Raw genomic sequence first — 12,576 nt, forward strand, 5'->3', positions numbered from 1 at the left:
AGGGGAACAAGGAGTGAGCTAGAAAACGCTGTAGCAAAACGCAGACGGAGGAAACAGAAATGTAAAATAAAGCATGACGTGCTCGTGTTACTATTATTTTGAAACAGTTATGCAAATTCCCACTAGAGTTGTTTAGTTCGGATTTCAAAGAGCAGAGAAAGAAGAGAAAGAAAATTTGAGAACAGGTATAAGAATTTGTCTTTCTTGTGATGACTGTAAGTAAAACTACAATATAATTGATGACTGGGACGTTCAGTTTAAATAAACAGGAATGAAACCGTTGGAAACGTTGGTACTCACAGCTGTTAAAGCCCTTCTTGCCAAAACGACGAAAAACCGACGTGAACGTCACCATTTATGTGTTACGGCTGCTCTTTATTTATTTATAAAATTCCATTGTTTTTAAGAGATTGAATTGAGTTTTGTATCACTAATAGACGGTTAGTTGAAGAATATTATCTTAGTAATAAAATGTTTTTTTGTTCTTCTCATGCTTAGTAAACTCGCACATCTCAACATTTTACTGTGATAACGAAAAGAATCACACAAGGTCTCAACACCGTTACGTCCTCCTCGTTTCACCTCCACTACTTTATACAGGCGATTTTTGTCGGAAGCTTTGGATTTATAATGAGAACTAAAGAACATCTTTAACAATATAACTCTTTAAACTGAGATAATATTAAAAATTAATTGCGAGTGATGGATTTTTAGAACTGTCACTATTCCTTTCACAGTTTATAAAACATGTTGTCTCGCAGGATCAGTCTTAATAAATTTCTATAACAAACGGTTCAAATTGCTCTGAGCACTGTGGGACTTACCACCTGAGGTCATTAGTCCCCTAGAACTCCGAACTATTTAAACCTAACTAACTTAAGGACATCACACACATCCATGCCCGAGGCAAGATTCAAACCTTCGACCGTAGCGGTCGAGCGGTTCCAGACTGAAGCGCCTAGAACCGTTCGAACATACCGGCCGGCCTTTCTATAGCAGAAATATTACAAATCATTTATCTTGGAACTTCAGTGCAAAATATACAAAGGTTTAATGAGAAATTATTTTCTTACCGAGATGCTTCCAGAGAAAAATGAAGTACATCTTCGCAATAGGAAAAAAGAAATGAGTTCAAGAACTACCAGAATTAAATTCGTATCTATGCTGTTAGAGGCCTTGTTGGTTTTCTCAAAGGATTATGATTGAAATCGTAAGAGAAAGGCTAATTGATTATTATTTTAGTCAATATAGAGGCCATTGAGCTTGAGGCTGTACCAGATTTCCGATCCAAATTCAAAACTGATGAAGGACTGTGCAGTGCTGAAAATCAGCACCACGGATGAGACAGTAAAATAAAGCCGTTCTACTGTGATGGAAGAAAGATAACACCAGTCGTTTGTAACAAAAAAGACAGCTACACATTGACTCAAAAAGGGAGAAATTTCTGGATTTGTATGCATTCTGGAGTACAGTACTGCGTGAAACTGAAACATGTGACAAATGAAAATGAAACAGCTTTACATATGTAAGTTTAGTAGTATAGGTTAAATGCGAAACGAACAAGTAATTTAAAAGAAATATGGAGTTAAGTAAGGCATTGGTAAAACAGTTACAGAAGAAGGAGTTTGTTAATAGGATATCTGGTCAGGCGCTTAGTGCTAGTTAACTCGGATCGGCTCTGAAACTTTATAAGAAAAAAAGCTGAGAGATTCGAAAAAATTAGGATATTTACAAATAGATTGTCAGGTAAGTCAGACGCAATATTTCGCCGAGGAGAACCGATAAGTAGACGATGATAAAGAGCGGAGCATTTCGCAAGACCAGCCTGAAAGCTGATAATATGGTTGAAATGGAGACGAAGATTTACACTGAGTGTCCTGTCTCCTCCTAAACGTTTTCCATAGAATTTGTATTTCTTCTGTCCCGCCTGGTACTTCTTCATTGACTAATTTATCTGTGCATTAATTTTTTATATACTCCCCTAACCCTTGCTTTCAGAGATTTCTTTTACTTTATCCCAAGTACTACAGCTATTTAGTGCTCTGCTTCGGAATCGTCTTGCTCAGTTTAATGCTAATATTTGCAACTAGAATATCTCATTGACTTGTGAAATAATATTTGTCCTGTATCGTTCTGTTTTTTATGTCTCCGTAACATCGACTATTTAATTATTTCATTTCTACTGCGACTGCGTCTATTCCACTTAAGGTTTTCAATACGTCTTTGTTTGTCACTTTCCTCCTTAGCTTGTTTGTTTTCAGTCTAAATTGTGCTCTGAGTTGTTTTTTCACTCCATAACAACTGCTCTGAATTTCCCTAATTTTCGTTACTCATTTCCGAACTTTATTTTACTTAGATTAGATACCATGGATTAATCTACTGATTTGACAGGAAGATGTGTGTCTGATGAAAGGCTTTTTCAGGGCTTTCTGGAATTTACACCAGAAAAAATTTTGAACCATTTTGGACCTGGAGAATTTTAGCTTGATATGGTGAGTTATCGTAACATTTATTGTTTGTATTATCTGCCAACAATGCAAAGTTTTCATCTGGTGATGTTACTGTTGAAAGGCCATGAACATACACAACAAATTCTAAGGACACAAAGATAGAACTTTGTGGAAGACCAGGCGTAGTTTGTTCCCAATGTGATGAAGACTGATGGATAAACACAGGACTACTTCCTATCTATATGCACGTACATACTCCATAAGCAACCGTATGATGCTTGGCGCAGGGTGCCGTGTACCACTACTATTCATTTCGCTTTCTCGATACTAGAAAGAGGGAAAAGGAACTACCTGTAGGCCTCCTGTATGAGCCCTAGTCTCTGCAGTCTTATCTTCGTGGTCCTTACGTGAAATGTAAGTTGGTGGCAGTGGCATCATTTTGTAATCAGCCTCAAATATCGGTTCTATTGCGCTCCTCGAAAAAAACGTCGCCGTCCCTCCAGTTATTCCCATATGAGTACCTGAAGCGTTCGTGTTGGTACTACTTGTTTCCTGTTAGTTATTTACATAATATACACTACTGGCCATTAAAATTCCTACACCAAGAAGAAGTGAAGATGAGAAACGGGCATTCATTGGACAAATATATTATACTAGAACTGACATGTGATTACATTTTCACCCAATTTGGGTGCATAGACCATGAGAAATCAGTAACCAGGACAACCACCTCTGGCCGTAATAACGGCCTTGATACGCCTGGCCATTGAGTCGAACAGAGCTTGGATGGCGTGTACAGTTACAGTTGCCCATGCAGCTTCAACACGATACCATAGTTCACCAAGAGTAGTGACTGGCGTATTGTGAGGAGCCAGTTGCTCGGCCACCATTGACTAGACGTTTACAATTGGTGAGAGATACGGAGAATGTGCTGGCCAGGGCAGCAGTCGAACATTTTCTGTATCCAGAAAGGCCCGTACAGGACCTGGAACATGCGGTCGTGCATTATCCTGCTGAAATGTAGGGTTTCGCAGGGATCGAATGAAGGGTAGAGCCACGGGTCGTAACACATCTGAAATGTAACGTCCACTGTTCAAATTGCCGTAAATGCGAAGAAGCGGTGACCGAGACGTGTAACCAATGGCACCCTACACCATCACGCCGGCTGATACGCCAGTACGGCGATAACGAATACACTTCCAATGTGCGTTCACCGCGATGTCGCCAAACACAGATGCGACCATCATGATGCTGTAAACAGAACCTGGGTTCATCCGAAACATGGCGTTTTGCCATTCGTGTATCCAGGTTCGTCGTTGAGTAAACCATCGCAGGCGATCCTGTCTGTGATTCAGCGTTAAGGTTAACTGCAGCCATGGTCTCCTGATAGTCCATGCTGCTGCAAACGTCGTGGAACTGTTCGTACAGATGGTTGTTGTCTTGCAAACGTCCTATCTGTTGACTCACGGATCGAGACGTGGCTACACGATCCGTTACAGCCATGCGGATAAGATGTTTATCATCTCGACTGCTAGTGATAGGAGGCCGTTGCGATCCAGCACGGCGTTCCGTATTACCCTCCTGAACCCACCGATTCCATATTCTGCTAACAGTCATTGGATCTCGACCAACGCGAGCAGCAATGTCGCGATACGATAAACCGCAATCGCGATAGGCTACAATCCGACCTTTATCAAAGTCGTAAACGTGATGGTACGCAGTTCTCCTCCTTACACGAGGCATCACAACAACGTTTCACCAGGCAACGCCGGTTAACTGCTGTTTGTGTATGAGAAATCGGTAGGAAACTATCCTCATGTCAGCACATTGTAGGTGTCGCCACCGGTGCCAACCTTGTGTGAATGCTCTGAAAGGCTAATCATTTGCATATCACAGCATCTTCTTCCCGTCGGTTAAATTTCGCGTCTGTAGCACGTCGTTGTGTAGCAATTTTAATGGCCAGTAGTGTAGTTATTCATATATTATAATTTACTTAAAAGGATGTTGCGATGTTGAAAGCCTCTGACAGATGACAGAGTGCACTGATAACTTGTAATTTATTGCATAATCGAGATAGAGGGGTAAAACTGCAGCGTGTCTTAAGCCCTCTTAACAAGAAATTAACTCTTTAATTCTGTAACGTTAGCGCTGCCACTCGGGCCATACAGAGAACACGGATTACGTGTGAACCCGCAGCAGAACCGCGGCGGCCGGGGGAGGGGCGTGGACCGGCGGCCGGCCCAGCGCGCCGCCGACTGCATTCCGCGCGCGGTCGCGGCCGCTGCCGCCTCGGCCCATTTGTCGCCTGTCCGCCACAATGGCCACACTTAACATTCTTCGCGACAACAATCCGGATGAAGAAATTCCGCAAGTTGGCGGCCAGCTTGCCGATCGCCAGCGGCCGGCGCGCCGCCACCGCGGCCGCATTCCTCGCGCACAGTGGCTGCGCCTCCCGCCCACGCCCCAGAGCGCTCCGCCGGCCTCCCGCCACTGCTGCCTTCCTGCAGGTCCCTGCAGTGTTCTGCGACGTACTGCCACATCTCCAGAGCTGTGAGTGTGTGTTTAGAAAGATTACTCCCAGAAGTCCTCATACATGTACAGTCTGGAACCACGGGACCGCAACGGTCGCAGGTTCGAATCCTGCCTCGGGCGCGGATGTGTGTGATGTCCTTAGGTTAGTTAGGTTTAAGTAGTTCTAAGTTCTAGGGGACTGATGGCCTCAGCAGTTAAGTCCGATAGTGCTCAGAGCCAGTCCTGGTACATGGTTTGGATAAAAAATAGTGGCAACATCGTCATAATTGATACTAACCTTTATTCACAAACGTTCATAGGAGTACATGTCAATATAATCGCCCAGGATCTCGACCACATTCGCTCACACAAACATGCCTCGTTCAGCATTAGCGCGTCAGTATCTGTTGTTTTCTCGCAAGGACCGTCCTATCCCCCTGAAACGCCCCCTTAGAAAAATTTATGAGTTACTGTGCTGATAAACCTCTTACGTTATTTGATTTTCAAACAGCTGAGCAGAACTGAACGTACTCAGACATTTCTCTATTTACTTATTCTGATCAACACTAAGCTGACACACAATATTTTCAGCGCAACGCAATCTGACTTTCTATAATCCCTACAAAAGGATGGCCGTGACTAACAATAACCTATACCTTTCATGAATCACTTACTTCACAAAAATTTTCGTTACTCGAACTACTGCAATACAACGAGCGCCAATACTGCCACCGAAATAAAAGATTCTAACTACTGAAGGCACTAACTACTGATAGGCACATTTAGCAAATGAAAGATTTTGACAGAGAACAAACAATGTGTTTAATAATGTTCAAAGTCATCACACACATATATATATTTCAGTTCATGATATCCAGTATTACAAACGTACTTTTTCTGATGGACACACGTCCAGATCGTCCGCTCTCAAAATTCTCCCATCTCTCCCCACATCCACTACTGCTGCCGGCTCACCTCCAACTGCGCAACGCTACGCACTGTACACATCCAGCTGCCCAACACTACAATAGCAAATACTCCAACAATGGAAACCAGCCACGGACTTCACACAGCACAGTCAGTGATTTTCATATAGAGCGCTACGTGGCGTTACCAACATAAAAACCTAAATAGCCTACTTACTTCTTTTGTATTGTAGCGGGCGCCATTCATTTTGACAAGCAGATCGTAACCGCACGGACTTACGTTCGGGATTACGGTGGATAATCCAGTACATCCGCGCTCCTCGTACGCAAGAGCACCTGCACGGGATTCGCCTTGTGGCATCGAGCATTCTCATGAAGAATGTCGGGATGCAGCGCCTGAAGATACCGTCGCTTTCTTCTCCGTGCGGGGCCAAGGTAATGTCACAAGAAACTACAGTAGCGGTCTGTTATGGCGCTTGAACTGGCCTGCCGCACTTTGAAACAGTACACACTGCAATTGACTCAAACACAGTCGTCGCCACTCTCTGCAGTACTTCAACGGAGCTTCTGCTGCCAGCCTCAGACAGCAGCATGTTATGGCCGTGTCGTCACTAACTGTTCTCCAATCCACTTAATTTCAAGATATGGAGCATGCATAATTGCAATGATCGAGTAAACAAATTTGGAAACGCGTTCTGTCTCATAAATTAAATAGAGAATGGTCACACAACACACGCACCTTCATAAGTAGTATACACCATAAAGGAAAGGTGCGGCTGCGGCCTGGGGGAGGGGGGGGGGGGGGGGGGCAGTGGGGGAATGGATGCAGCGCAAGCTGCTGTATAGTATTTGTATATTGCACATGAGTCTAATGGTTCGTAAAAGCTTTGGACTACTTTAAACATGTTTTAGCCTTCCTCTTATAAGTCCAGCTGTACAATGAGGCTGTCTCCTCTTTTGTGTATACTTAGATTTGATTTGGAAAAGAAAGAAAAAGAAAGGTAATCAGCGCAATAGGTAGTACAAGACTGACTCGCGTTGTTACATAATATCGTAATAAGGAGTGAAATTACGCAACACGATATTTAATACACAGCTCACATTGATCTTTCTTTAGCAACAACTGAAATCTGTAGTGTTGTGGACTGACAAGACAGCCAGTCCACAGTGACGGGTAACCGAAAGGCACGTGCTTAAACTCACGCAGGCTGGCGTGAGGTCTGAAACAGGATACGTAATGAATGCTATAAAGAAAAGTACGTAGCTGCTGGAATACTTAACTTTAATCCATCATTTGTATACATCGTTCTTGATGAGACATGCTTCATACGATAACTATCAATTGCTATGGCGCCTTGCTAAGTCGTAGCCATTGACTTAGCTGAAGGCTATTCTAACTATCTTCTCTGCAAATAAACGAGGCTTCGTCAGTGTTGCATCGCTAGCTAAGTCGTCCGTACAACTGGGGCGAGTGCTAGTAAGTCTCTCGAGACTGAGAACATAGATCTCCCGTCCTTTGCTTTTTCACAGTACCTACCATTTCTCAGTACTTCTCTGTTAAGGTTTCGGTTACCAGGCGTAAACGTGACTGGATATGTTGCGCCCTTGCTTGTACCACATACACAGGGAAGTGGAGACGCCGCCGTTCATTTTAGGACACATGTCTAATAACAGATGTCGCTGTCGCTCGCTGTCGCACACGCGCGCACATGGGCAGCGCTTCCGCACGTCTGCACACTGTGCAGCGTTTGGCCGGCCCTGCTCTACAACTTCACCGTGCCGGGTCAGAACAGAGAGTGTGCAAGTGATGTAAAGAGTGTTCCATTCAAACGAGCAGAAGCTCATGTTGACGAATCCTACTGGTCGAAAGCAGACCAGACTCCCAAAGTCTGAAAACCGTCACAGTTCACACGCAAAGAAGCTGCCACAGAGCTTGTATCGAATGGTCGAAACTGGTTAGAGCAGACTAATATAGAGTATACAAAATATAAATATCGTGATCCACAGAAAAGGAGAGATATTCTGAGGAAAATGATAGCACTGACTGCATAGGCACCTTTCAGCCATATATCAGAAAGTGTATCGTTATGACATGACATTAAACCTAACAAACTGATGACGTCTACTACGTCATTCCATGGCCGATCATACGATATCGTTACTAGAATACAGTTTTAGTTCAGTGGCAGCTGATAAGAGTATACACCACACAGTCAGTAGCTTCTGGAGGCTATCTACAGTGCGAATTTTGTTGACAAAAGTGTGAAACAAAAGTATATTCATAAAGAAATGTTCCATGCATATTGCAGCGGTAACTGGCACGTCAAGCTGTTTACAAACGGGTTAGAAGTTTAATCGAGGGCGGACTCACGTCGAACATAATATCTGTACAACTACACATACAGCGTGTTCCAGGAGCAATGGTCAGTATTCAGGGATATGAGACGAACGATCATTCGAAGTAAATAAGTCTAGTAAACATCTGCTCTAAAATGCATACTTCATGAGCTAAGAGCACTTTTTCACCTTCGGCACTATGAAACAAATCCATCCTACTGAAAACTCTTTGTTTCCCATATTTTGGGAGGAGTTAATATGGACCAAAACAAAAAATAAATTAATAATGATAGTCAACATGGGCTCTTAAGTGCATACCTTACGAGGTAAGAGCACTTGTTCACTAAAATAGATGTGCTTCACAGTAGCTAAGACGAACAAGCACTCGTGGCTCGCAATGTATGTTTACGGGCATTTTTCTATTGTTTTGACCTGTACTAACACCTTCAAAAATATGGAAAGCAAAGAGCTGACAGTAAAAAAGATTTGTTTCACTGTCTCCGAGATGAAGAAACGTTCATAGCTTCTGAGCTATGCTTCTTAGAGCTCACGTTTAACACCGCTTTTTGCTTCAAATGGTCGCTCCTGACATGTCACTGAATATCCTCTATTCCTTCTGGGGCATACTGTACATTCAGTAAGTCATTTTACAGTGCATGGCAAAGGGTACCTCGTATCAAAGTTTATGATTTTCTGTCCAATTCCACTATCACACTGAGCGAGGGAAATATGATTATGCATCTCTGTGCACACCCTAATACCTCATACTCCCATGGTCCCTACGCCAGATATACGTTGGTGGCAATGTAATGATGACAGAACCGTTCTCGACTAGAGGTTCCCTAAATCTGGCCAACATACTTTTGTGACAACTACATGGCCTGTCTCCCAAATATTCTCTCTTAGTTCCACGAGAATCTGTGCTACGCTTCTCTATGAGCTGCGTTGGCGTGTTACGAAGCTAGCAGGGTGCGTCCATGAAATCATTCAATGACAACCTTCATTGGTACTTTGTGAGGATTCGAACCACTGGGAAAATTTTATGAAATTGATCGATCTAGCGTTTTTACATGCAATTTCCTATACAGATGCGCTGCTCTTTCCCAGTTCCCTGTCAACACATCTAAGTCTTCCATTAGTCCAACCTAAAATAAGTATACGTGTGCGTCCTGTTTCATGTTACTTCTTGTATCACACTTAAACATTTAAAAGATATGATGTGCTCGAGATATTCAAGTCCAATCGTGTAGCCAGATAATGTCCCGTTCTTTCCTTTTGTTGTAGCAACTTATTGCGTTTCTCCATGTTTAAAGAGAGCTACCACTCTTTCCCTACAGTATCGGCAACAAACAGTGACAGGACTGCTGTTCCATTAGCGCATATTTACATCATTAATGATCCTGTTATTATTTCTTGGGGCACACTAAAGCCTGTGTTTGTTTTTGTTGAACATTCGCTGTGTAGTATTGCGTACTAGGTTACGTTAGTCAAATCCTAACCGAAATAATCCCATAACTATGAAGATTTCCGTTTTACCTTGATACCTACATGACGGAGAATGTCACAGACTGAAAACTTAATGGAAAGAGAGCTGCAAACACTGTAATCACTGGAACTGGCTGTTAACATGTCATAGGACGTTTTATCCTGAATGACATCTTTGATTTTCACTGCCTACGCTCGTGGAAACACGTCAAGTAATCTTCGAGATCTAGAAAACATCATGAGTCACGGCGTGCCAAAGGTCACGCGAGCAGAGTGCGCGGTCTTATCACTTGGCTTTGCTCGGTCCTACTCGGAAGTACCTGGAAGGCTACGACGTTTCATTTAACATTGCGGTGCGGCATTTTCCGAACGGTTCGGCAAAATAGACAAAATCTGTTACATATACACTCCTGGAAATTGAAATAAGAACACCGTGAATTCATTGTCCCAGGAAGGGGAAACTTTATTGACACATTCCTGGGGTCAGATACATCACATGATCACACTGACAGAACCACAGGCACATAGACACAGGCAACAGAGCATGCACAATGTCGGCACTAGTACAGTGTATATCCACCTTTCGCAGCAATGCAGGCTGCTATTCTCCCATGGAGACGATCGTAGAGATGCTGGATGTAGTCCTGTGGAACGGCTTGCCATGCCATTTCCACCGGGCGCCTCAGTTGGACCAGCGTTCGTGCTGGACGTGCAGACCGCGTGAGACGACGCTTCATCCAGTCCCAAACATGCTCAATGAGGGACAGATCCGGAGATCTTGCTGGCCAGGGTAGTTGACTTACACCTTCTAGAGCACGTTGGGTGGCACGGGATACATGCAGACGTGCATTGTCCTGTTGGAACAGCAAGTTCCCTTGCCGGTCTAGGAATGGTAGAACGATGGGTTCGATGACGGATTGGATGTACCGTGCACTATTCAGTGTCCCCTCGACGATCACCAGTGGTGTACGGCCAGTGTAGGAGATCGCTCCCCACACCATGAGGCCGGGTGTTGGCCCTGTGTGCCTCGGTCGTATGCAGTCCTGATTGTGGCGCTCACCTGCACGGCGCCAAACACGCATACGACCATCATTGGCACCAAGGCAGAAGCGACTCTCATCGCTGAAGACGACACGTCTCCATTCGTCCCTCCATTCACGCCTGTCGCGACACCACTGGAGGCGGGCTGCACGATGTTGGGGCGTGAGCGGAAGACGGCCTAACGGTGTGCGGGACCGTAGCCCAGCTTCATGGAGACGGTTGCGAATGGTCCTCGCCGATACCCCAGGAGCAACAGTGTCCCTAATTTGCTGGGAAGTGGCGGTGCGGTCCCCTACGGCACTGCGTAGCATCCTACGGTCTTGGCGTGCATCCGTGCGTCGCTGCGGTCCGGTCCCAGGTCGACGGGCACGTGCACCTTCCGCCGACCACTGGCGACAACATCGATGTACAGTGGAGACCTCACGCCCCACGTGTTGAGCAATTCGGCGGTACGTCCACCCGGCCTCCAGCATTCCCACTATACGCCCTCGCTCAAAGTCCGTCAACTGCACATACGGTTCACGTCCACGCTGTCGCGGCATGCTACCAATGCGATGGAGCTCCGTATGCCACGGCAAACTGGCTGACACTGACGGCGGCGGTGCACAAATGCTGCGCAGCTAGCGCCATTCGACGGCCAACACCGCGGTTCCTGGTGTGTCCGCTGTGCCGTGCGTGTGATCATTGCTTGTACAGCCCTCTCGCAGTGTCCGGAGCAAGTATGGTGGGTCTGACACACCGGTGTCAATGTGTTCTTTTTTCCATTTGCAGGAGTGTATTAAAACAGAACTCAAGTTCAAAAACATTGAGACAAGTGGATGTCAGAACATAGAATTGTGCGCTCGTGAATTAATACAAAAAAACAGCTCACTTTTAAGTGTACTTGAGTATAGATCACCACTGAGAAATTTCGAAGTGTTTATCAGGAATCTGTATTCCGTACTGTGATATCTATCAGACAATAGTTAGTAGTCTGTGATGACTTCAAAGTAGATTTCTTAAAGGATTCTGACAGGAAACGTTATCTGGGAAGCTTATTTGGATCCTAAAATTTAATCTCAGTAATTAACAATCCAACACAGGTAGATAATGACTGTAGGACAGTAATTGATAATGTTTTCTTTGGTGAAGATCAAAGCAAGACAATAACTGTTTACCCAATAACAAATGTTCTCTCTGATCATAGCGCACATTTAGTTAGGATCAATAATATAACACCTCACAATATGGATAACTCTCAGTGGAAATAAGAATGACAAATGCTTTTAAAAATACTTATAACATTTACGATGAACGGAATGTTAACATAAAATCTAATCTATTCCATGATAAATATATATAATAATTTGAAAATAGCTTTCCTGCGCTTTTTGCGGGTTGTCATCAGTCCAAGAATATAGAGAAAAAGAAGAAAAGTTAAACAAATTTCTGAAATGTTTCATTGACTGGTTATCTGCGAATAGTTTCACCCTCATTTTTTGAAAAGATGCAACATATTCAGCTATGCACATCTAGGAGTACTGCACCAGTGTTACACATGGTACGGAAATAAGAAAAAGCGTGGAAATTTCGAAATTCTTCGGTGTCAATTTCGATGAGGATTTAAACAAGAAGAAAGCATATTTTGGTACTTCTAAAACAACTTAATTCAGCCACATTTGCACTTGTATTTTGGGGAGAGGCAAATCGGTAGTTTATATAATATCCATATCAATCGACAATGTGAAATAGAGCTACGTTTCGGGGTAACTAATCTTCAAGATAGAAAATATTCGTTGTCCAAAAACGCACTGTAAGAACAATATGTGGTACTCACCGATGATTAT

This window comes from Schistocerca piceifrons, chromosome 1 (assembly GCF_021461385.2).
Source record: "Schistocerca piceifrons isolate TAMUIC-IGC-003096 chromosome 1, iqSchPice1.1, whole genome shotgun sequence".
Classification (NCBI taxonomy): domain Eukaryota; kingdom Metazoa; phylum Arthropoda; class Insecta; order Orthoptera; family Acrididae; genus Schistocerca; species Schistocerca piceifrons.